This window comes from Lithobates pipiens, unplaced genomic scaffold (genome assembly GCF_037356315.1).
Source record: "Lithobates pipiens isolate NorthernLeopardFrog02 unplaced genomic scaffold, aLitPip1_a1.2 Scaffold_18, whole genome shotgun sequence".
Taxonomy (NCBI): domain Eukaryota; kingdom Metazoa; phylum Chordata; class Amphibia; order Anura; family Ranidae; genus Lithobates; species Lithobates pipiens.
This window is the reverse complement of record NW_027507758.1, coordinates 590,962,015-590,988,450: the sequence shown is the minus strand read 5'-3', so window position 1 is coordinate 590,988,450 and position 26,436 is coordinate 590,962,015. Positions and strand designations below refer to the sequence as shown.

General features: G+C 48.6%; 2 protein-coding genes across 2 annotated transcripts in view; both read right to left on the bottom strand.

Annotated features, from left to right (window-relative positions):
* Positions 1 to 20,938, bottom strand: part of LOC143989149 (uncharacterized) — a 44,899-nt gene extending 23,961 nt beyond the window's left edge. The window contains exon 1 of the mRNA XM_077489177.1: positions 20,869 to 20,938. The gene's annotated coding sequence lies outside the window, so the exon portion shown is untranslated. The remainder of the gene's footprint in view (positions 1 to 20,868) is intronic.
* The window catches only part of LOC143989146 (fucolectin-like), a 565,918-nt gene extending 539,707 nt beyond the window's left edge, over positions 1 to 26,211 (bottom strand). Inside the window, exon 1 of the mRNA XM_077489171.1 lies at positions 26,162 to 26,211. The gene's annotated coding sequence lies outside the window, so the exon portion shown is untranslated. The remainder of the gene's footprint in view (positions 1 to 26,161) is intronic.
* Positions 26,212 to 26,436: the final 225 nt, after the last annotated feature.

Here is a 26,436-nt window from a genome sequence, read left to right as displayed (position 1 = left end):
GATCGTTATCGGCCGATTTTTCGATCTTGCTCTTCTGTAGTGGTTGTTGTATGGATGCCCTGACCGCAGTATACACCGTTATATTCACCTCACCTATATAGCTAGCGATATATCTATCTTTTATAATAGAGCTTGCAGTCAGTGTTAGGAGCTTGTGCGTGCTGTCTGCGTGCTCTGTACCCAGTACACACCGCTCTATCCACCTACATAGCTCTTCTCTATTTGAGCCATCTGCCATCTGCAGGAGTTATTGGAAGTTGTGTGTGCCTCCAGCACAGCACAGTATACATCTGTATTTACCCTTTATTGCTGGTATTCTATAATAAAGGCATCTGCAGGAGTTAGTGGGTGTTGTGTGCCTCCAGCACAATATACACCTGTATCTATCCTTTATTGCTGTTCTCTAATAGAGCCATCTAGAGGGCTTAGTGGGTGTTGTGTGCCTCCAGTACAGTATACCCCTTTATCTACCCTTTATTGCTGGTGTTCTATAATAAAGGCATCTGCAGGAGTTAGTGGGTGTTGTGTGCCTCCAGCACAATATACACCTGTATCTATCCTTTATTGCTGTTCTCTAATAGAGCCATCTGCAGGGCTTAGTGGGTGTTGTGTGCCTCCAGTACAGTATACCCCTTTATCTACCCTTTATTGCTGGTGTTCTATAATAAAGGCATCTGCAGGAGTTAGTGGGTGTTGTGTGCCTCCAGCACAATATACACCTGTATCTACCCTTTATTGCTGTTCTCTAATAGAGCCATCTGCAGGGCTTAGTGGGTGTTGTGTGCCTCCAGTACAGTATACCCCTTTATCTACCCTTTATTGCTGGTGTTCTATAATAAAGGCATCTGCAGGAGTTAGTGGGTGTTGTGTGCCTCCAGCACAATATACACTACCCAACTCCCTTCAGGCCATTACCATGTCTGGAAGGCCAGCAAGGAGAGGCAGACAGGCGCGAGCCAATAAAAGAGGGCAAGCAGGCTCTGTGTCTAAAGACAACAGTGCTGGTCGTGGACGCGGTGCATCGTCATCAGCATGTGGCCATGGGACACCCTTGTCCTTCTTTTCGGCAGCTGGACATGTTGAGCCGCAACATGCCAACGACTTGGTAGAGTGGATGACCATTCCCTCTCTCACCCAGTCTCAGGGTACTAGCAAAGCAGCTGCCAACGCATCGTCTTCCCTCCTCTCAATGTCATCATCAGTGACTCCTTCCCCAGACCCACCACGTCCTCCTGAGGAGTCTCCTGAACTCTTTGAGCACAGTGTTGGGTACATGCTCCAGGAGGATGCCCAGTGTTTTGTAGGCTCTGATGTTGACACTCAGCTAGAGGAAGGCAGTAGCGTGAATGCAGAGAGAGGGAATGCTCAAGAAGGACAGCAATCTGGCAGTCATGTTCCACAAGCTGCAGCATACTGCCAGGTTTGCTACAGCAATGAAGAGGGAGAGGATGATGAGGGCACTGAAGAGGAGGAGGAGGAGGCACATGTCCATCAAGGCAGGATGCCCTCCGGGGCCAGCTTAGGGGCAGCACACCGACTGAATCACACCGCAGAGCTCCGCCTGTGCAGGGTGCTGCCTCTGCACGTTATACTAAAAGTTCTTTGGTGTGGGCCTTTTTTGAGACAAGTGCATCAGATCGCACCGCTGCTATTTGCAACATATGTCTCAAGCGTATCTCTCGTGGCCAAAACATCAGCCACTTGGGCACCACATGCTTGACCAGACATATGTTGACCTGCCATGCAGCTCGTTGGCAAGCGTACCTCAAAGACCCACACCAAAGAACAAAGCAGACCTCTCCTTGCTCCTCATCAGCTGGCATCTCCAACCCCACTAGACCTTCAGTCCTCTCTGAAACCAGCTCTGAGAGGAATGAAGGTGTAGAATTAGATGTGTCACAGCCAAGTGCTTCCGGGCACTCTGCTAGCAGTACACCCACATCCGATTATAGCAGGCAAATGTCCCTGCCCCAGCTGCTGGATCAGCGAAAGAAGTTCCCTCCCAGCCATCCACATGCCCAGCGGTTGAATGCTAGCTTGGCTAAATTGCTAGCACTTCAACTGCTGCCTTTTCAGTTGGTAGACTCGGCCCCCTTCCGCGAGTTTGTACAATGTGCGGTTCCTGGGGGACAGGAGCCACACTGGGGTGGATGTTTTGTCAGCTCTGCAGGGGCAGGCCGAGAGGTGGTTGACGCCATGCCAGCTTAAGCCAGGAATGGTGGTTTGCGACAATGGCACCAACCTCCTCTCCGCCCTCTGACAGGGACAACTGACCCATGTGCCCTGTGTAGCTCACATCCTTAACCTGGTGGTGTAACGGTTCTTGGGCAGGTACCCGGGCTTACAGGATGTCCTGAAGCAGGCCAGGAAAGTCTGTGTGCATTTCCGCCGATCATTTAATGCCTGTGCTCGGCTGGCTGAGCTCCAAAAGGAGTTGAACCTGCCCAAGAACTGCCTTATATGTGACATGCCCACCAGGTGGAACTCAACGTTGGCCATGCTGCAGCGGCTGCACACGCAGCACAGGGCCATCAATGAGTACTTGTGCGACTACGGCACCAGGACAGGGTCAGGGGAGCTCGTTTTTTTCACACCACGCCAGTGGGGCATGATCAGGGATGCATGCACTGTCCTGTCACCATTTGAGGAGGCCACAAGGATGGTGAGCAGTGACAGTGCATGCATCAGTGACACTGTACCTCTTGTCCACCTCTTGGAGCATACGCTGCGTGGAATAATGGACAGGGCACTTGAGGCAGAACAGAGGCAGGAAGCGGAGGACTTCCTTGCCTCTCAAGGCCCCCTTTATCCAGGCAGTGTTCCTGCTGTGCCACCCATCACACAGGAAGAGGATGAGGAGGAGGAAGAGGAGGAGGAGGATGATTGTGTCAGCATGGAGGTAGAGGCTAGCATCAGCAGCAGCAGCAGCAGCAGCAGTCTTGTAGGGATGATTTACAGTCCCAAGAAACCCGTGGACTTGTACGTGGCTGGGAGGAGGTAGCTGCGGATCATGTTGTCCTTAGTGACCCAGAGGACTCCGTACCGAATGCCTCAGCTAACCTACGCTGCATGGCCTCCCTGATCCTGCAAAGCCTGCGGAAGGATCCTCGTATTCTTCGGATCAAGGAGAGGGACCATTACTGGCTGGCCACTCTCCTTGATCCACGGTACAAGGGTAAGGTTGCCAACCTTATCTTGCTATCGCAGAGGGAGCAGAGGATGAGACATCTCCGGGAGGCCTTGCAGAAAGGTCTGTGCAACGCGTTCCCAGAGACTGGGAGGTTACAAACTCCTGGTCCTGGACAACGTGTTGCTGAGGCATCGGCCAGAAGGAGCGGTGGAGAAGGTGGCTGTCTGACTGATGCTTTCAGACAATTTTTTAGTCCGCAGCCCCAAGGTATGATCGGTTCCAGCAACCATCGCCAGCGTCTGATCTCCATGGTGCTGGAATACCTAAGGGCAAGGTCAGACTTGGACACCTTTCCCACCGAAAATCCTCTGGCTTACTGGGTCTTGAGGATGGATCACTGGCCAGAGCTTGCACAGTATGCAATTGAGCTACTGGCCTGTCCTGCATCCAGCGTTCTTTCGGAACGCACCTTCAGTGCTGCTGGTTGCTTTGTTACCGATCACAGGGTACGCCTGTCCACCGAATCAGTTGAGCGACTGACCTTCATCAAGATGAATCAGTCTTGGATCACCCACAGCTACCAAGCACCTGAAGCTGATGTAACCGAATAATTTTTTTTGAAATATCACATCCCTTCCACACTGCCTATGCTGATGCTGAGTGACTGTCCTGTTATGTTGATTGTCTATCCTCTTCCTCCTCCGCTGATATGTTGGAAGAACATTTCTGGTTCTGGGTGATGCCATCAGCCCAATTTTTCTGCCCCTGTTTAACAGGGGCGTTTATTTACAATTTTTTATGTAATGCTTTGCAGCAGGGCTAATTCCTGCAATAAAACTAGAGTATATGGGAGAGGTTGCAGTGTGGTGGCACCAGCACCAGTGCCTAAGGCCCAATTTTTCTGCCCCTGTTTAACAGGGGCGTTTAATTACAATTTTTGATGCAATTCTTTGCAGCAGGGCTAATTCCTGCAATAAAACTAGAGTATATGGGAGAGGTTGCAGTGTTGTGGCACCAGCACCAGTGCCTAAGGCCCAATTTTTCTGGCCCTGTTTAACAGGGGCGTTTAATTACAATTTTTGATGCAATGCTTTGCAGCAGGGCTAATTCCTGCAATAAAACTAGAGTATATGGGAGAGGTTGCAGTGTGGTGGCACCAGCACCAGTGCCTAAGGCCCAATTTTTCTGCCCCTGTTTAACAGGGGCGTTTAATTACAATTTTTGATGCAATGCTTTGCAGCAGGGCTAATTTCTGCAATAAAACTAGAGTATATGGGAGAGGTTGCAGTGTGGTGGCACCAGCACCAGTGCCTAAGGCCCAATTTTTCTGCCCCTGTTTAACAGGGGCATTTAATTACAATTTTTGATATAATATTTCACAGGAGGGCCCATTCCCGTGCCCACCCAGAGTAACTGTGAGGACTTATAGTGTTGTGGCACCAGCACCACAACCACCAAAGGTCAATTTTTCTACCACTGTTCAACAATGGCATGTAATTACAATTCTTGATATAATCGTTCACAGCAGGGCACTCCAGCGCCCACCAAGAGTCACTTTGAGGGCTTACAATGTTGTGGCAAAACCAACACCTTGTTCCGCCATTTCTGCAGAGCATATGGGGCAGGCCCCTACTTTCAAACATCCAACTTACAAACTTAGTGTTTCAGAGGACAGTCCGCTCGTGTGTGGGCTTCAGCGGACTTTTTCAGCGGACAGTCTGGTGGGCTAAGTCTTTCGGAATTTCCGTAATATTGTCCGTCCAACTTTGGTTTCAGCGGACAGTCCGCTCGTGAGTAGGCAAGTTGGACGGACTAAGTATGGCGCATGCTCAGAAAGGATTTACACGGCCGAAGGTTGCATTGCAGTGTATTGGACGTCGTATTTCTAGTCCCGTCGTACGTGCTGTACACGTCATCGCGCAAGCTTTCAGCGGACTGTCTGTTCATCGTGTGTGGTCAAATCCGTTCATTCAAAAGTAGGACGGACTGTCTGTCGGATTGTCTGACGGACTTAGTTGGACAGACAGTCCGCCCGTGTGTACGTGGCCTAACCCTTTGCAGGGCGGCCTTAACTTTTTGGGCTTACTGGCTACCTCTGCTTGGCTTGTTCTTCCACATCTAGGGGTTCCCAGGGTTGGTACCCAACATTTTTGGACACTGACACCAATAAAGTCCTTTTGAAAGGTTTTTATTTGCAGGGGTAACATCCAACAACACAGTCTCGTATGGGAACACAGGGCAAGGGTGAAGAGACTCAGGCACCTTGAACTGCAGATATAACAAAGTCTCTTCTACCACCCAGAGAGTAGCCACTCACAGCTGGGCACTTCAAGGCTGAACAAATCTTTAGCCAGAGATTATGGCAATCAGCGCTTTACTCATAACTTGTGAAATCTCTGACCTTGAACAATTTCCTCAGTACCTGGAACGTTCTCTGTCTCCTTGGTAGTACTGGAAAAGGCGTTAATTAGTCAATGTCCTTTACAACTCAGCAACCAGGCACTTCTCAGGATGCCAGCTTGTTGGCCCTCCTCCGGCCACTTGCACGAGCTGCGGTGCCCCTCCAAGCCGAGAGCACACCCGGACGCCTTGAATCCTCCCTCAGTTATTGCGCCTCGGACCAGCCGGTTTCCGAGACTCGGGAACAGACGGATCCTTACCCCAGACCAGTCGGGTCTATTGGGGTTAACCAACCGAAGCATGTTGCGGAGCGAAGAACACTCCCGTGACCGCAGAGGCGGCTCTCTAATTAGGCAAATTAGGTGGCCACCTAAGGCCTCGCCCTCACAGGGGCCTCGTGGCCGCCTAATTTACCTCTGCTCAATCACTGGACTGAACAACAGGCTCCAGGTGCCATCTGTAAAAGCCATAGCCATAGGGCACACCGGGCGGGCCGCACGTCCATATGGGGCCCTAAAGCAGCTGAGCTGCTCCTGCAGCCTGCACCGCTCACCCACCTGGCCTCTCCGCGTCTGGCCAGCTGCCTATTGGGGTCAGGAGTTGGGCCAGGCTGCGTAAACTATCCTTGCCCTATGACTGTGAAGTGAAGGAGGAGCTCCAGTGGATGGATCCCATCCCAGCAGCTGCTGCAGTGTGGCCAACTACCCCCAGAGATCGTGAGTGCCCGGCCGTGCCGCACTCCTGTGTGCCTGAATAGGAGGAGCGGCAGGGACAGCTGCATATGGAGGAATTGAGCTTTCCATATTCCTCCTGCAGCCACTGAGTGACCGCTTCTTCTGCGGACGTTCACTGGCTGCAGAAAGAATATGGAAAGCTCAATTCCTCCATATGCAGCTGTCCCCGCCGCTCCTCCTATTCAGGTACACAGGAGGGCAGCACGGCCAGGCACTCACGATCTCTGGCAGGGGTCGGCCAGGCTGCAGCAAGCGCTGGGATAGGACCACCGGAGCTCATCCTATCCAACTCTTTTACTGCCCCCATGCTCCCTGGTTCCTCACAGTTCTCCCTGCATACCCCCTCTGCTCCCTGGCTCCCCCCAGTGCTCTCTGGTCCTCTGTGCTGTCCAGTAGGGATGAGCTTCGCGTTCGAGTCAAACATATGTTCGACTCGAACATCGGCTGTTCGCCTGTTCAGCGAATTCCGAACATTATGGGCCGTTTGTGCCAACTTCGTGTGGCGCTCACGGCCCACAATGCACTGCGTCATCGCAGTGCATTGCTGGCTCATGATTGGCCAAGCATGCACTGTGACCCCACATGCTTTGCCAATTACAGCGCCAGCAGCGAGGAGAGCCATGATTGGCCACAGGCAGGATGCCTGTGGCCAATCATAGCTCAGGCTGTGTAGTACACGCCCCACACTATATAAGGCCATCAGCGCGGCGGCCTTGTGTAGTGTGTTGGCGTCTGAAGCAGTTAGTGTGTGTTCTGTGTACCTTCAACACAGTATACACCGATCGTTATCGGCCGATTTTCGATCTTGCTCTTCTGTAGTGGTTGTTGTCTGCGTGCCCTGACCGCAGTATACACCGCTATATTCACCTCACCTATATAGCTAGTGATCTATCTTTTATAATAGAGCTTGCAGTCAGTAGTGTTAGGAGCTTGTACGTGCTGTCTGCGTGCTCTGTACCCAGTACACACCGCTATATCCACCTACTTAGCTCTTCTCTATTTGAGCCCACTTGCCATCTGCAGGAGTTTTTGGAAGTTGTTTGTGCCTCCAGCACTGCACAGTATACATCTGTATATACCCCTTTATCTCTGGTATTCTATAATAAAGGCATCTGCAGGAGTTAGTGGGTGTTGTGTGCCTCCAGCACAATATACACCTGTATCTACCCTTTATTGCTGTTCTCTAATAGACCCATCTGCAGGGCTTAGTGGGTGTTGTGTGACTCCATTACAGTATACCCCTTTATCTCTGGTGTTCTATAATAAAGGCATCTGCAGGAGTTAGTGGGTGTTGTGTGCCTCCAGCACAATATACACTACCCAACTGCTGTTTTACCCAACTCCCTTCAGGCCATTACCATGTCGGAAGGCCAGCAAGGAGAGGCAGACAGGCGCGAGCTGATAAAAGAGGGCAAGCAGGCTCTGTGTCTAGAGACAAAAGTGCTGGTCGTGGACGCGGTGCATTGTCATCAGCACGTGGCCATGGGACACACTTGTCCCTCTTTTCGGCAGCTGGACATGTTGAACCGCAACATGCCAATGACTTGGTAGAGTGGATGACCAAGCCATCTTCATCCTCCTCATCCTCTCTCACCCAGTCTCAGGGTACTAGCAAAGCAGCTGCCAACGCATCGTCTTCCCTCATCTCAATGTCATCATCAGTGACTCCTTCCCTAGACCCACCACGTCCTCCTGAGGAGTCTCCTGAACTCTTTGAACACAGTGTTGGGTACATGCTCCAGGAGGATGCCCGGTGTTTTGTAGGCTCTGATGTTGACACTCTAGAGGAAGGCAGTAGCGTGAATGCAGAGAGAGGGGATTCTCAAGGAGGACAGCAATCTGGCAGTCATGTTCCACAAGCTGCAGCATATTGCCAGGTTTGCTACAGCGATGAAGAGGGAGGGGATGATGAGGGCACTGACTCCACGTGGGTGCCTGGTAGGAGAGAGGAGGAGGAGGAGGAGACACATGTCCAACGAGGCAGGATGCCCTCCGGGGGCCAGCTTAGGGGCAGTACACCGACTGAATCACACCGCAGAGCTCTGCCTCTGCAGGGCGCTGCCTATGCAGGGCGCTGCCTCTGCACGTTATTCTAAAAGTTCTTTAGTGTGGGCCTTTTTTGAGATGAGTGCATCAGATCGCACCGCTGCTATTTGCAATATATGTCTCAAGTGTATCTCGCGTGGCCAAAACATCAGCCGCTTGGGCACCACATGCTTGACCAGACATATGTTGACCTGCCATGCAGCTCGTTGGCAAGCGTACCTCAAAGACCCACACCAAAGAACAAAGCGGACCTCTCCTTGCTCCTCATCAGCTGGGATCTCCAACCCCACTATACCTTCAGTTCTCTCTGAAACCTGCTCTGAGGAATGAAGGTGTAGAATTAGGTGTGTCACAGCCAAGTGCTTCCGGGCACTCTGCTAGCAGTACACCCACATCCGATTATAGCAGGCAAATGTCCCTGCCCCAGCTGCTGGACCGGCGAAAGAAGTTCACTCCCAGCCATCCACATGCCCAGCGGTTGAATGCTAGCTTGGCTAAATTGCTAGCACTTCAACGGCTGCCTTTTCAGTTGGTAGACTCGGCCCCTTTCCGTGAGTTTGTACAATGTGCGGTTCCTCAGTGGCAGGTCCCCAAACGCCACCTTTTCTCACGGAAGGCGATTCCGGCTCTCTACCGGCATGTGGAAGGCAATGTCCTTGCCTCGCTGGACAGGGCGGTCAGCGGTAAGGTGCATATTACCGCTGACTCATGGTCCAGCAGGCATGGACAGGGATGTTACCTGTCTTTCACGGCCCATTGGGTCACTCTTCTGGCAGCTGGGAAGGATGCAGGACAAGGTGCAGTAGTGTTGGAGGTTGTTCCGCCACCACACCTCCAAAATGCTACTATTGGTTGTGACACACCTCTCTCCTCCACCCCCTCCTCTTCTTCTTCCTCCATGGCCTCTTCCAGTGCTCTGTCCTCAGAACCAGCGGTGCTCCGTAGGCGTTCCGGGGCTACGCAAGTACGCAGGCAAAACGATGCCATGCCGTGCTTGCGCTGGTTTGTTTGGGGGACAGGAGCCACACTGGGGCGGATGTTTTGTCAGCTCTGCAGGGGCAGGCCGAGAGGTGGTTGACGCCATGCCAGCTTAAGCCAGGAATGGTGGTTTGTGACAATGGCACCAACCTCCCCTCCGCCCTCCGACAGGGACAACTGACCCATGTGCCCTGTGTAGCTCAGGTCCTTAACCTGGTGGTGCAGCATTTCTTGGGCAGGTACCCGGGCTTACAGGATGTCCTGAAGCAGGCCAGGAAAGTCTGTGTGCATTTCCGCCGATCATTTAATGCCTGTGCTCGGCTGGCTGAGCTCCAAAAGGAGTTGAACCTGCCCAAGAACCGCCTTATATGTGACATGCCCACCAGGTGAAACTCAACGTTGGCCATGCTGCAGCGGCTGCACACGCAGCAGAGGGCCATCAATGAGTACCTATGCGACTACGGCACCAGGACAGGGTCAGGGGAGCTTGTTTTTTTCTCACCACGCCAGTGGGGCATGATCAGGGATGCATGCACTGTCCTGTCACCGTTTGAGGAGGCCACAAGGATGGTGAGCAGTGACAGTGCATGCATCAGTGACACTGTACCTCTTGTCCACCTCTTGGAGCATACGCTGCGTGGAATAATGGACAGGGCACTTGAGGCAGAACAGAGGCAGGAAGAGAAGGACTTCCTTGCCTCTCAAGGCCCCCTTTATCCAGACAGTGTTCCTGCTGTGCCACCCATCACACAGGAAGAGGATGAGGAGGAGGAAGAGGAGGAGGAGGATGATTGTGTTAGCATGGAGGTGGAGGCTGGCACTCAGCATCAGCAGCAGCAGCAGTCTTGTAGGGATGATTTACAGTCCCAAGAAACCCGTGCACTTGTACGTGGCTGGGAGGAGGTAGCTGCGGATCATGTTGTCCTTAGTGACCCAGAGGTCTCCGGACCGAATGCCTCAGCTAACCTACGCTGCATGGCCTCCCTGATCCTGCAAAGCCTGCGGAAGGATCCTCGTATTCTTCGGATCCAGGAGAGGGACCATTACTGGCTGGCCACTCTCCTTGATCCACGGTACAAGAGTAAGGTTGCCGACCTTATCTTGCCATTGCAGAGGGAGCAGAGGATGAGACATCTCCGGGAGGCCTTGCAGAAAGGTCTGTGCAACGCGTTCCCAGAGACTGGGAGGTTACAAACTCCTGGTCCTGGACAACGTGTTGCTGAGGCATCGGTCAGGAGCGGTGGAGAAGGTGGCCGTCTGACTGATGCTTTCAGACAATTTTTTAGTCCGCAACCCCAAGGTATGATCGGTTCCAGCAACCATCGCCAGCGTCTGATTTACATGGTGCAGGAATACCTAGGGGCAAGGTCAGACTTGGACAGCTTTCCCACCGAAAATCCTCTGACTTACTGGGTCTTGAGGATGGATCACTGGCCAGAGCTTGCACAGTATGCAATTGAGCTACTGGCCTGTCCTGCATCCAGCGTTCTTTCGGAACGCACCTTCAGTGCTGCTGGTGGCTTTGTTACCGATCACAGGGTGCGCCTGTCCACCGAATCAGTTGATCGACTGACCTTCATCAAGATGAATCAGTCTTGGATCACCCACAGCTACCAAGAACCTGAAGCTGATGTAACCGAATAATTTTTTTTGAAATATCATATCCCTTCAAGACTGCCTATGCTGATGCTGAGTGACTGTCCTGTTATGTTGATTGTCTATCCTCTTCCTCCTCCGCTGATATGTTGGAAGAACATTTCTGGTTCTGGGTGATGCCATCAGCCCAATTTTTCTGCCCCTGTTTAACAGGGGCGTTCAATTACAATTTTTGATGCAATGCTTTGCAGCAGGGCTAATTCCTGCAATAAAACAAGAGTATATGGGAGAGGTTGCAGTGTGGTGGCACCAGCACCAGTGCCTAAGGCCCAATTTTTCTGCCCCTGTTAAACAGGGCTGTTTAATTACAATTTTTGATGCAATGCTTTGCAGCAGGGCTAATTCCTGCTATAAAACAAGAGTATATGGGAGAGGTTGCAGTGTTGTGCCATCAGCACCAGTGCCTAAGGCCCACTTTTTCTGCCCCTGTTTAACAGGGACATGTAATTACAATTCTTGATATAATATTTCACAGGAGCGCCCGCTCCTGTGCCCACCCAGAGTAACTGTGAGGACTTATAGTGTTGTGGCACCAGCACCACAACCACCAAAGGTCAATTTTTCTACCACTGTTCAACAATGGCATGTAATTACAATTCTTGATATAATCGTTCACAGCAGGGCGCTCCAGCACCCACCAAGAGTCACTTTGAGGGCTTACAATGTTGTTGTAAAACCAACACCTTGTTCCGCCATTTCTGCAGAGCATATAGGGCAGGCCCCTACTTTCAAACATCCAACTTACAAACATCTCCTACTTGCAAACGGAAGGAGACAACAGCAAGTGAGATGAAAAAAGATGGACGACAAAACAAATTATACAGGGGTGATAACCCTTCCCTATGTTTTCCAAAAAGCTTAAAAATAGTTTTTTTGACTGGAGCTACACTTTAAAAATGTACCAGTTGAAAATTACAAACAGATTCAACTTAACACAACAAACCTACACAGTCCCTGTCTTGTTTGCACCGCCTGTATACTGCTGTTCTGAGTATATAGGGCCTGGGGGCCACACGCATTTCCTTTTTTTAATATGGGTACGGGGTTCCCCTTAATATGCGTACAAGACCCAAAGGGGCTGGTAATGGGCAGGGAGGGCTACCCATGCCATTTTTCTCAATGATTTTCAACCATATTGCAGGAACCAGATATAACATTAAAACCGCAAGCAGTTTTAAATGATGTTATTTCTGTTTAATGTCATTTTGTGCAGGGACTGTTCTAAACATGGGAAACACGTGGCACTTCACAGGCATACTACAGACACCCCCCAGGCACGATATTTAAAGGAATATTTCACTTTTTTTTCCACTTTAATCGTCATTAAAATCAGTGCTCCCGCCAAAACGGCCATTTTTAAAAACATTTTAGGCATTGACCCATGTCCCCTGGGGCAGGAGCCAGGTCCCCAAACCCTTTTTAGGACAGCATCTTGCATATTAGGCGTTAAAATTAGCACTTTTAATTTCGAACATTCGAGTCCCATAGACTTCAATGGGGTTCTAAAGTTCGTACGAATTTGGGGTCCGTTCGAAAGTTCTGGTGCGAACCGAACCGGGGGGTGTTCGGCTCCTCCCTACTGTCCAGCCGCTCCCCCCATGCTCTCCCCCCCACTGTGCTGTCCAATCCCCCATTCCTGTACTCCCTGGCTCCCCCACAGTGCTCCCCGCACAGTGCTCTGTGCTCCCTGGCTCCTCCCATGCCCCCCCACTACTCTCCTCCTCTCCCCCAGTGCTCTGTGCTCCCTGGCTCCCCACCACTGATTCCCCCCTCCCCACAGTGCTCTCTGGTCCTCCCTGTCTCCCCCCATACATTCCCCCAGTGCTCTCCAACCACCCTGTGCTCCCTGACTCCCCCCCAGTGCTCTCTGCCCCCCATGCTCCCGCTGTGCTTTCAACTTACCCCCATGCTCTCCAGCTCCCCCCACAGTGTTCTCCAGCTCCCCTTTGTGCTTTCCAGCCCCCACTATTCTCCCTGGCTCCCCCCATGCTCTCCACCCCACTATGCTATCTAGCTCCCCCCAGTACTTTTCAACTCCCCCCCCCCCTCCCCGTACTCCCTGGCTCCCCCCATGCTCTCCACCAAACTGTGCTATCCAGCTCCCCCGGTGCTCTCCACCCCCCACCCTCCCTATGCTCTTTTTCCCCTTCCCTAGGTCTCTCTGGCCCCTATGCTCTCCATCACCCCCCATGCTCTCTGCCCTACTCCCCACTCCCGCCAGTGCACCCCCCCAGTGCCCCAGCTTCCCCAGTGCTCTCTTCCCCCCTGCTCTCCACTCCCCCAGTGCTCATGCCCCCCACACTCTTGCCCCCCCCCCTGCTGCTCTCAGCCTCACTCCAATGCTCTCCGCCACCCCTGTTCCCTTTCTGGCCCCCTCACCCCCGGGCAGCTCTGCTAGGTTTCCCCTCTTTTCATTTAGGCTGCTGCAGGGGTCTCTCAGGCTGGGGAGTGGTGAAGGGACCGATATCATGGGCTGCTCAGTCTATTTTTTGTCCCAGTCCGGGCCTGGTGGGTAAGTTGAGCAGCGAGACTTGCAAGGATCGATAGTCCTGGAGGGAGACGAGCTCTAAAGACCTCCCAGGACTGTAGGACAGGCTGACTGGTGCCAGAAAACAAGGACGGGTGGAAGGTAAAGGTGACCAGGGACCACTCCATCTCACAGCAACCAGACCCTCTGGAAGGAGCAGGACACTGTCCCCACCCAGAATGAGAATGGACCCTGCCTGCTGCTGGCCATCATGAACATCCCGCTGACATGGAAGGTACCGTACCGAGCATCACACACAGCTTCCCATAGACAGGCACTGCAGACTGGGACATGGTAATCAGGAGGGGCTGCAGACAGGAATGGGGCTAGAGATCTCTCTCTCCCCCTTCCTTCCTCCCTCTCACCCCTCCTCTCTCTCCCCCCTCTGCCCCCTCTCTCTCCCCCTCCCCTCTCCCTCTCCCCCTCTCTCTTCCTCCCTCTCTTCCCCTCCCCCCCGCTCCTTCACTCTCTTTCCCTCCCTGTCACCCTCCCTCACTGCGCTGGGATCCCCCCACCCTGCTTCCTCTGTGGATGTGGAATGATTCAGTGACACCCCCTTCCCATTCTCCCAAGGCAAAGGGGGAAATACTAGAGGGCTTGTCACCTGCCCCAGATGTTGTATTGGCTGCATATGTCTGAGGAGGGTGCCCTGGAGGTGGTGCTGATCGCCTGTGTGCTAGATCCACGCATCTTTCTGCAGCCATTTTTACTTGCTTGATTTTTTTTTTTTTTATCCATTATGGGCGTGAGTGGGGCCTCGTGTCTAAATTTTGCCTAAGGCCTCACAAAGCCTAGAGCCACCTCTGCGTGACCAGGACCCCTCGCTGGGTTACCCCGGTCTAGGAACAGACCGCTAGGGCAACACGTGACCTCAACATCTTAAGTGCCCTTCCCCAGACTCCTCAGCGGGGCCCGACCCACCCACTGATTGGTTCTGAGGAAGTTGTTACCCAAAATGTCCAACCAGGCCTGGTTTTGGCCTGTCATGTGCAGCTCACTGTACACATGACCAGGCAGAACTCTAAGACAGCCCAGCCAGACTGATGTCAAAGTTAACCTACACAATTAACCCTCAGAACCCCTCTACTGTTCTGAGGCAAAAACTAAACTTTACACATGAATGACACTTTGTCCAAAATGTCATCCACTACATATAGAATTCCAAGGCTACAAGCTGCTGCCCTTTCTCAAATCAGGGTTTTTTGAGGGAAGGTATATCTTATTTTGTTAATGCTTTTTTTTGAGGGGGCTCTATACATTTGTTGCAGACACAGGCAAAGCTGTCTACTTGAGCATGAGCAGGGGTGGCTCCAGGGAGGTGCTCATGTATGCTTAAGCACCCACAAATATAGTTCAAGCACTCCATAACACCCTGATAAATTCACAAAGTCCATTTGTCACTTTAAGTGTATTTTATTTTTTTATTTTTTATATTGCTGCTGCTTTCTCCATCTGCTGCATGGGGGACTTTTTGCTCTGCAGATACATACAGAAGCTTCAATCCACAGCTCCAGATGCTGGCGAAGTGATATTTCCCCTGTGCAATCTACAAGAAGGATATAGAACTCTCTTGCACAATTGATGGTGTCAGCAGGGAGTATTGATAGTTTTAAAAACTTCTGGACGTGCATCTTAGTGAACACAAAATACAGAGATATGGTAAATGATTATCAACACTGACACACGTACACCTACACAGGTTGAACTGGATGGAATAGTATCTTTATTCAACCTTACCAAACCATGAAACTATGAGAAGAGGAGCAGTGGGTCTTTGCATTTGGGCACAAAGAGGAGGGGACAGCCGAGAAAGATTTTGTGCATATTAATTCCCTATTGTCACACAACTGGGTGGGCTCTGGGTACAGTGCTCTGCGCAGCTCATCCTTTTTTGAAGCCTATTAGAGCCTCTGGCTCTAATCACGTGCTTAACTACTTCAATACCAGGCACTTTCGCCCCATTCCTTCCCAGGCCAATTTTCAGCTTTCAGAGCTCTCGCATTTTCAATAAGAATTGCACGGTCATGCAACACTGTACCCAAATTAAATTCTTATCATTTTGTTCACACAAATAGAACTTTATTTTGGTGGTATTTATTCAAAAATCTGTTTTTCATTTTTTGCTAAATAAGCGAAAAAGAGAGTAAATTAAAAAAAAAAAAAAAAATTATATTTTCTGTTTTAAAAGAAATCCAATAAATAAATACATTTAAGTCAAATTGTATTCTGCTTCATGTCTTTGGTAAAAAACCCCATTAAGTGTATAATAATTGGTTTGAGTGATCACAGACATGTGCGCAGATGATCATTGGGACATATGATTTTACCGTATATACTCGAGTATAAGCCGAGATTTTCAGCCTCTTTTTTGAGGCTGAAAGTGCCCCCCTCGGCTTATACTCGAGTCATCGCCGTCTGACTGCCCGATCAGCGTATCGAGCAGACAGACGGCGGCCATTCTACCTTTCAAAATCGCGCCTCCGCCTGTGATAGGCGGAACACTCAATTTCCCAGCAGTCAGTGTTCCGCCTATCACGGACATCCGCTCATCCTCGTACTACGGACGAGGATGAGAGGATGTCCGTGATAGGCGGAACACAGACTGCTGGGAAATTGAGTGTTCCGCCTATCATAGGCGGAGGCGCGGCTTTTGAAAGGTAGAATGGCCGCCGAGGCGCCGATGAAGAGCGGGACGGAGGAGGCACGGGAACGGAGGAGGCACGGGAACGGAGGAGGCACGGGAACTGAGGAGGCACGGGACCGGAGGAGGCACGGGACAGAGGAGGCTCGGGACACAGGTAGGCTGCACGGACACACACACAAGGCTGCACGGACACACACACAGGGATGGATGGATGGACACACACACAGGGATGGATGGACACACACACACACAGGGATGGATGGATGGACACACACACACACAGGGATGGATGGACCCACACACACACAGGGATGGATGGATGGACACACACACAGGGATGGATGGATGGATGGACACACACACAGGGATGGATGGACGGACACACACACAGGGATGGACGGACACACACACAGGGATGGACGGACACACAGGGATGGACAGCCATGTCTCACCCTCGGCTTATACACGAGCCAATAAGTTTTCCAGTTTTTTTGGGGTAAATTGGGGGCCTCGGCTTATATTCGGGTCGGCCTATACTCGAGTATATACGGTACTGTGTAGGGACACTTTTTTCGGGACATTGTGATTCTACACTGTGTAAAAAGCTGTGCTCTCCTCTCCAACAACTTCCGTGTGAGGAGAGGAGAGCCGATCACCTAGCAACCAGCTCTCTGCTTACATCACATGGCGGCTGTGATTGGACACATTCGTCATATGATCAAGAGGGCCAATCACAGAGCTCTCCTGCCGATCGGAGATGCGCCGTGTCTGGGTGACACGAGTGCATCGGGATCACGCCACTGCGAGGACAAGATGGAATGGAGTATGCAAATATTATATGTATAATATTTATTTTACCAAACCCCATCCCCCGCCTAATTTCGATTTAGTACTAGGGCTGCAACGATTAATCGATAATAATCGATTAATGAAAATCGTTGTCAACAATTTTCATTATCGATTAGTTGGTCGGCACCTTCCGCCTGTCTGTTCGTTGAAAAAAAAAACGAAATAAATCCTCTCCTCCTATGTCATCCGTCCTGTGTCCGCGGCGCGCCTCTCCTCCTCGCTGATTTCACATGATCATTCACACAGATCTCAGCCCCGCCCGCTGCTGCCTCGAGGGAACAGACAGGCGAGGGCGGAATAGGTATAGGTGTCAGTGAGGAATAGTGCCCCATCATTGGTGTCCCTGGGAGGAATAGTGCCCCATCACTGGTGTCAGTGAGAGGAATAGGTGTCAGTGAGAGGAATAATTCCCCATCATTGGTGTTGAATAACAGTGCATAGAAATATTGAAGAATCACTTATTTTTATAAAACTGTACAATAAATACATAATATTACACCACGTCTCCGCACTTTTTTTTACTTCTAGTTGCAAAAAAATTATAGTTCACCTCTTTTCAGAATGTTTTTGTACTGCTACAAAGTTGTGTAATGTTAATGTTAAACGTTTTTTTATTCTGTAGTTTAAGTGTAAACGCGCACACGCGCGCGCACACACACTCCCGGGGACACCAATGATGGGGCACTATTCCCCCCCCTCAGAAACACCAATGTGGGAGGAATAGTGCCCCATCATTGGTGTCCCCGGGAGGAATAGCGCCCCATCATTGGTGTCCCCGGGAGGAATAGCGCCCTGCCATTGGTGTCCCCGGGAGGAATAGCGCCCCGCCATTGGTGTCCCCGGGAGGAATAGCGCCTCACCATTGGTGTCCCCGGGAGGAATAGCGCCCCGCCATTAGTGTGCCCGGGAGGAATAGTGCCCCGCCATTGGTGTCCCCGGGAGGAATAGCGCCCCGCCATTGGTGTCCCCGGGAGGAATAGCGCCCCTCATTGGTGTCCCCGGGAGGAATAGCACCCTGTCATTGGTGTCAGTGGGAGGAATAGCGCCCCATCATTGGTGTCAGTGGGAGGAATAGTGTGTCAGTGAGAGGAATAGGTGTCAGCGTGGGGAATAGCGCCCCATCATTGGTGTCAGTGAGAGGAATAGGTGTCAGTGGGAGGAATAGCGCCCCATCATTGGTGTCAGTGGGAGGAATAGTGTGTCAGTGGGAGGAATAGCGCCCCGCCATTGGTGTCAGTGGGAGGAATAGCGCCCCGCCATTGGTGTCAGTGGGAGGAATAGCGCCCCGCCATTGGTGTCAGTGGGAGGAATAGCGCCCCGCCATTGGTGTCAGTGGGAGGAATAGCGCCCCGCCATTGGTGTCAGTGAGAGGAATAGCGCCCCGCCATTGGTGTCAGTGGGAGGAATAGCGCCCCGCCATTGGTGTCAGTGGGAGGAATAGCGCCCCGCCATTGGTGTCAGTGGGAGGAATAGCGCCCCGCCATTGGTGTCAGTGGGAGGAATAGCGCCCCGCCATTGGTGTCAGTGGGAGGAATAGCGCCCCGCCATTGGTGTCAGTGGGAGGAATAGCGCCCAGTCATTGGTGTCCCCGGGAGGAATAGCGCCAAGTCATTGGTGTCCCCGGGAGGAATAGTGGGTCAGTGAGAGGAATAGGTGTCAGTGAGGAATAGTGCCCCATCATTGGTGTCAGTGAGAGGAATAGGTGTCAGTGGGAGGAATAGTGCCCCGTCATTGGTGTCCCTGGGAGGAATAGTGCCCCATCACTGGTGTCAGTGAGAGGAATAGGTGTCAGTGAGAGGAATAATTCCCCATCATTGGTGTTGAATAACAGTGCATAGAAATATTGAAGAATCACTTATTTTTATAAAACTGTACAATAAATACATAATATTACACCACGTCTCCGCACTTTTTTTTACTTCTAGTTGCAAAAAAATTATAGTTCACCTCTTTTCAGAATGTTTTTGTACTGCTACAAAGTTGTGTAATGTTAATGTTAAACGTTTTTTTATTCTGTAGTTTAAGTGTAAACGCGCACACGCGCGCGCACACACACTCCCGGGGACACCAATGATGGGGCACTATTCCCCCCCCTCAGAAACACCAATGTGGGAGGAATAGTGCCCCATCATTGGTGTCCCCGGGAGGAATAGCGCCCCATCATTGGTGTCCCCGGGAGGAATAGCGCCCTGCCATTGGTGTCCCCGGGAGGAATAGCGCCCCGCCATTGGTGTCCCCGGGAGGAATAGCGCCTCACCATTGGTGTCCCCGGGAGGAATAGCGCCCCGCCATTAGTGTGCCCGGGAGGAATAGTGCCCCGCCATTGGTGTCCCCGGGAGGAATAGCGCCCCGCCATTGGTGTCCCCGGGAGGAATAGCGCCCGTCATTGGTGTCCCCGGGAGGAATAGCACCCTGTCATTGGTGTCAGTGGGAGGAATAGCGCCCCATCATTGGTGTCAGTGGGAGGAATAGTGTGTCAGTGAGAGGAATAGGTGTCAGCGTGGGGAATAGCGCCCCATCATTGGTGTCAGTGAGAGGAATAGGTGTCAGTGGGAGGAATAGCGCCCCATCATTGGTGTCAGTGGGAGGAATAGTGTGTCAGTGGGAGGAATAGCGCCCCGCCATTGGTGTCAGTGGGAGGAATAGCGCCCCGCCATTGGTGTCAGTGGGAGGAATAGCGCCCCGCCATTGGTGTCAGTGGGAGGAATAGCGCCCCGCCATTGGTGTCAGTGGGAGGAATAGCGCCCCGCCATTGGTGTCAGTGAGAGGAATAGCGCCCCGCCATTGGTGTCAGTGGGAGGAATAGCGCCCCGCCATTGGTGTCAGTGGGAGGAATAGCGCCCCGCCATTGGTGTCAGTGGGAGGAATAGCGCCCCGCCATTGGTGTCAGTGGGAGGAATAGCGCCCCGCCATTGGTGTCAGTGGGAGGAATAGCGCCCCGCCATTGGTGTCAGTGGGAGGAATAGCGCCCCGCCATTGGTGTCAGTGGGAGGAATAGCGCCCAGTCATTGGTGTCCCCGGGAGGAATAGCGCCCAGTCATTGGTGTCCCCGGGAGGAATAGTGGGTCAGTGAGAGGAATAGGTGTCAGTGAGGAATAGTGCCCCATCATTGGTGTCAGTGAGAGGAATAGGTGTCAGTGGGAGGAATAGTGCCCCGTCATTGGTGTCCCTGGGAGGAATAGCGCCCCATCATTGGTGTCAGTGAGAGGAATAGTGTGTCAGTGAGAGGAATAGGTGTCAGTGAGAGGAATAGTGCCCCGTCATTGGTGTCCCTGGGAGGAATAGCGCCCCATCATTGGTGTCAGTGAGAGGAATAGTGTATCAGTGAGAGGAATAGGTGTCAGTGAGAGGAATAGTGCCCCATCATTGGTGTCCCTGGGAGGAATAGCGCCCCATCATAGGTGTCAGTGAGAGGAATAATGCCCCATTATTGGTGTTGAATAACAGTGCATAGAAATATTGAAGAATCACGTATTTTTAAAAAACTGTACAATACATACATAATATTACACCACGTCTCCGCACTTTTTTTTACTTCTAGTTGCAAAAAAGTTATAGTTCACCTCTTTTCAGAATGTTTTTGTACTGCTGCAAAGTTGTGTAATGTTAATGTTAAACGTTTTTTTTTCTGCAGTTTTAGTGTAACACTGTTTTTTCATTATTACTTTTAAATAAATGAAAAAATTGACCATTTTTTTGTGATTGTATCCAATTAATTGAAAAAATAAAACGGCCGATTAATCGATTATGAAAATAATTGTTAGTTGCAGCCCTATTTAGTACCTAACCTTAATGTCTAAATACAAGTACTCTTTACAGCAAGTTGCAGAAGCTACACCTGATACAGCCACCATAAAATAGTGAACCATCACTAATCTCTGCCTTCAATAATAAAGCCACATACCTGAAGAGTAACAGAACGGCAGTAGCACAATGCTTCTTTCCTTCTGACTGAATGTTGCTTGGAGTTATCTGCTATTTATATGGATTTCTGATGTTTATTTTCAAGAGCAGATGGATGGTGAAGGTATATCCTGTTTTTCCAGAACAGTTAATATAAATTAATAACTCTAATCAATAATTTTACTGGGTGTGCAACAATCAAACAAACTTATATTTACCACGGTACTTGAGCAACAATATGTATTACATTTTGTGTTTGGACATTCTCCTCAAATGCAAATAGTAAAAAGGTAATATTTTCTTTACAACAAATTTGTATCAAAGCTAAGTGGGTGACTTCTCAAGAAAGTCATTTATAGATGAGATAATATTTTACAAATAAAATTTCCAATAAAATGAGGCGTGTTTGTTAATATAGTTTATAAACCAGGAAAGTAATGATCAGTGCCAAAAGGATACATGATACAAAGTAGGTATGCATGAATTAGGGTATTAGCCAAAAGTCAATTATAGTTAGTCCTCAGCGATCAGATGTCCAAAAAAAAAAACAAAAAAAAAAAAAACACATCAACTGAATTAAAGAAAGTCCCTCTGCTGCTGGAGAAATATGCCCCCGGGCAAACAACAACACACAAATAGGACCAACACTTCTATATTCTATAACAGAGCAAGTTTTTTTTTGTTGACCCTTGCAGTAATTTTAGACTCTCACCGGATTATATTATCCAACACGAGTAATGGTCAAATAAAGCTGATATTCCAAACCAGGAATGTCCGCCATTAGTATCTTCTGGGCGGACGTTTCCTCCTTTATCCAGGAGATTACTAACATACTTTTCACTATGACACCACAGGCGGCTCTATTTGGTCTAAACCTTTCAGCGTGGCCCTCAAAATTTCACCCCATAATTACGCATATACTCATAGTGGCCAGATTGGCCATATCCCGTCGCTAGAAACAATCTTGCACACCCTCCCTTTCTGACGTCATTAATATCCTGAATGAACATCTACTAATGGAATTTCTTTTCGCAAAGGTGCAAATGTCCTTAGGGAAATTTTATAATAACTGGCAGTATTGGTTATCTGACGAGAGAGCCAAGCCATGTACTCAATTATATTATATTTAATTGAGCTCCACCACCAGAACTCTCTCCTCTGTGGGGGGAGTAGGTGCCCCTGTCCCATATATGACCTGAGTTGAGCCCTCTGCGGTTGGTCCAGCCTTATCCTAGGTGTATCATACTTGTAAGCTTTGAAACTCTAACTGATGCTCCCTGGCCGTCTACCATTTCTTACTCTGCCCCTCGCCCCCTACCTTCTTCTTCTGTGTCTCCCCTTACTCTAAGCTTCTTGTAGATGCTCTGGAGAGGATAGAGACTGTTCTCTCCTTCCAGCAGTCATCAACCGCCGTGGCTGTTACTCTTTTATGACTGATGATTACTTTTTTTTTTTTTGTTTAGCTCTGAGGTTACCTCTCGCTGTGTTTATTTTTCTTTGATTGTTACATACACTTTGTACCACAGATCCTGTACAACAATTGATGTACATTTTTCTTTGTTCTCAATAAAAAAAAAAAAAAAGAAGCTCATATTCCAAAGCAAATGTGTGGTGTCTTCTGTCTTCTCAAATGTTCTCCTTTAAGGCTCCATGCACACTGAAGCTCATAAACAGCGTTTTTTTTATGATGAATAAGAAAGGTAGTGGTGCGATGTACACAAAAAGGATATATCTATTGATAAAAGCAGTATATAAAATTCGCAATGGGGGGATATCCAGTAAACAATACAGGTCTGGGTATGTCTATGTGACTAGTTTAAACAGCAACACTCATTTCTACTAATAGTCCACAACATAAATACATAGAATAGTGAAAATTCATATACAATCCAAAGTGCAACGTGTTGCAATCCTGTAGTCGCATAAAAGTGCAAATATTCCAATGTGCCGCTGTGGCTGATAAAACAATAATGTTCGTTGCTATTAGTGTAAAATCTACAACGTGAAACAATAAAAACAAGAAAAAAGAAAAAAAAACAATAAAACATTCAAAAGTGCAGCGTGTTGCGATCCTAAAATCGCATAAAGTGCAGGTGTTCAGCTGTGGTGCACATAGGCAAACCTTCAAACATAAATGATAATTAAGTGGCAAAAAAATATAAGTGTATCAGACACAAAGTCCATTTTCAGTGCAAAGTGCTGCGATTATTCTCAAAATCGCATAGGATGTGACTTCTTCAACAAGATATACGATGTGGAGCTGTTGCAATGGGAAGGGCAGTGGTGCTGGTGGAAGGGGATATAGCCTTGGTGGTCCCGTATATACCAGTAATGGATGTCCCCTTACCTTACCGCTGTAAGGTAACAGCGTATATATAGAGAGCTTTCTGGGATCCTTTTAGCGGAGTTTTCCCTTTAATGTGGGATGCCCAGGTCCTGATCAATGATATGGTCCCTTTAAGGGGGTTTCCTCTGTGGTATTGCAGTCAGGGTTCCTCAGTGGTATGGCATATACATGGGTTTAAGCAGAGATGGAGGAAGAATACTCCATAGTGTAAAGTGCTTCAACAGGTTTATTGTTATTAAAACAGTTTAAAAATACTCACAAACAAACAGTCTGTACAAGCAGTGTATAAACAAGCTGCGGGCTCGGTCTACGTCACTTCCTGGTTGATGTGTCCCACACGTGTTCGTCACGGGTCAGGTGACTTCATCAGGGGATCAGGGGACTTCATCAGCGTTTTTTTATGAGTTTTGGCTTTTTTTTTTTTTTTTTAACAGCCCATGAACCCCTCCTTTATATTATCCTATGTGTTCATGCACACGGACGTTTTTGGATGTTTATCAGCAGTGGAGTTTATGGTCTGTTTTCTGAACGCCATAAAATAGTGTTCAGGAGTCGTTTTTCTGACCACAAAAAAATGCCAAACGCTCAGAAACGCCAATACATTTTGACAAAACAAAGAAAAAACGTGACTCACCAATGTTTTTATGTTTTTGATCCAAGTTTTTTTTTTTTTTTTTTTTTTTAAACGCTAATGCAGAAATACGTAAAAACGCTTAAAAAAAAAAAAAAAAAAAAAAAGTTGAAAGACTCACTGCAAAACTACTGCCATTTTTATAACTTTATTTTAATGTACAGTGTGCCTAAAGCTCCAACATAGTGTTCCAAAGATAGCTATATAGTGTGAAATGTCAAGCCTAAAGTTACACTAAATGATATCCTTATTTAAAAAAAAATCATCCATACATGTCCACTATTAACCTTGTTATCTATTTTCATGAAATAATCTTACAGTAGAGTAGGTTTACACTAGTAAGGCTATGATTTTACCCAATTTTCAGTGCAATTATGCAGTATGACATTTTTACGCATTTTTGATACTACTGCGTTTTGACTCATCTCTCCGCATGGGAATCATTTTTTAAGAATCATACTTACCTATGTGGATGCAGGATCGGTTATATGCTGTATCTGTCCCCTGTTGGCTCTAAGGCTCAGAGCTGACTGTCAGTCACCACCTCTCTGCTCTTCCCATCCCTGCGCTCACTGGAGCGCTGAGTTGTGGAGGGGCGAGAACGACCAGCTCAGATTCTCAGTGACTCGCTGAGAGGCTGAGACGGATACCGTTCAAGGCATGTGGGCAGATCCCGACCATATGGTAATGATCTTTCCTGAGCCTGCACCGGCTCTGTGACATCAGTTGACAGCGGGCTTTAGCCTACTATTTGCTGAAAATAAGTCACAGGAGTGCAGAACGACCTGCACCCCTGTGATACACAATGTTAACAAAGGGAAAAAACGCTTTGAGAAAAGAGTATAGAGTTTAAATCAAATATTTATTTGTTTCACTTTGTCACTACTACCTGTAGAAAAAACACAGGTAACTTTAAAAAAATGCTAATTTGAGCTAACTATAAAGTGCTGACCTGCTGGTACTTAGTACCATTCAGAGTAGCTAAATTTGTCCCCTCGTACTCAGCTCTTTGTTTTTGTGGCTGTTCGCAACAGAGTACTCATCTGCATATTTGGTGGACCTGCCCATAGCCCAAAACCTTCTGGAATGACATTTTTGCTCTTGCTTCCATAATCTTTGAAATGTTGGTGCAGCCAGACCCAACCACTACACTCCTTCCTTGAGACTTGACTTTTTATCACGTAACCAATTCAAACTTCTTGCCTAGCTCCTTACAGCTGCAAAACAAACTATAGCAAAAGCTTGGATATAGTAGCTGAGGCAAAGCACAGGATCAACCGTGCCATGATACATGCCAAGATGGCAGATGTAGAAAGAGATTGACAACACTGTCCTCTTGCCGCGGTAGCTGACATCAAGTTCTTCTTACTACACCTCGCGCTGGCTCTTAGGTTGACCCTGTGGACTCCTTTTCTTCTCTTCTCCTCTCTCCTCTTGCCTCCTCTTGTCTTTCCTCCTCTTGTCTTCATTCCCCTTCTATGGTTTGGAAGCTCTCCACACCTCATAGAGCACAGTCCTTTTCCTCTGTCTCCCCTAAGGCAACCCCCTTTTGCGTTGCCAAACAACTTAACCTTGCTAGGGCCCTTTCTATAAACTAATAGTACAGAACTTCAACATCACCCACCAGTATATAACAGCTCATAACTAGTAACAACCACACCTTCATATGTGTATTTTGTTAGCCCAATTCTGTCTATTAGACACACCACCTACAGTAGATGTCCTCTACTATTCTGGTTAGGCGATAAAACACTGCTTCTCTCGCCAATCTACCAGTGGCTTATTAGAAAACTAACCTGTCTGTGTAATCTACCCTAGGCCATTACTCTTGGTGAACTGTTAGTTCAACAATCCAACATAATCACAAATGATTATATTCTGTTACTCCTTGTAAATTCTGTCTACCAACTAGCCTGCGTTTTGTTGAGCATCATTCCCTTTGTCTTTTCATGTTCAAAAACGTCTCTGTTAAGTTTTGTCTTGTAAACTCAATAAAACTCTTTAACAAGGAAAAAAATGCTAATTTGAAGACCAGTCAAATTTTGGTAAATCCGTGAATTGTAATTGTAGATTGATACGCTAAAACTTTCAAAGCGTGTAAAATTGTCCAATCTGCAGGAAACTATTTGATTTGAGAATCATTTCAAGATGCATAATGTGTTGGATTTATATACTATGTGATGCATCAGATGTACAGGAAAATATAGTATTATTATTATTATTAATATTATTATTATTATTATTACTATTAAAAAGAAGAAATAAGCATTAAAATGTTTTAAATTTAAGCAATGTATTATAATGATGAGAACATACCTTAGAATGGATAGCTTTCTGCTCTACAAATCCTCTATTGTGATTGCTAAGAGAAGTCTACTATTTATAGTAGAATAAGAGGAACAATCTCATACATTTGTAGGTTTAGATAAGATCACACCGCCTTTTTTTTCTCTTAGGGGCAATTATTGCTAATACCGTTCTGTAGTTACAGCACAGGAAACCCAATACCTGATAAACATAACTCAGAGATATGCAATAATAAACATAATAAAAAATACATAGCACACATACAGTGCACATTATTAATATTG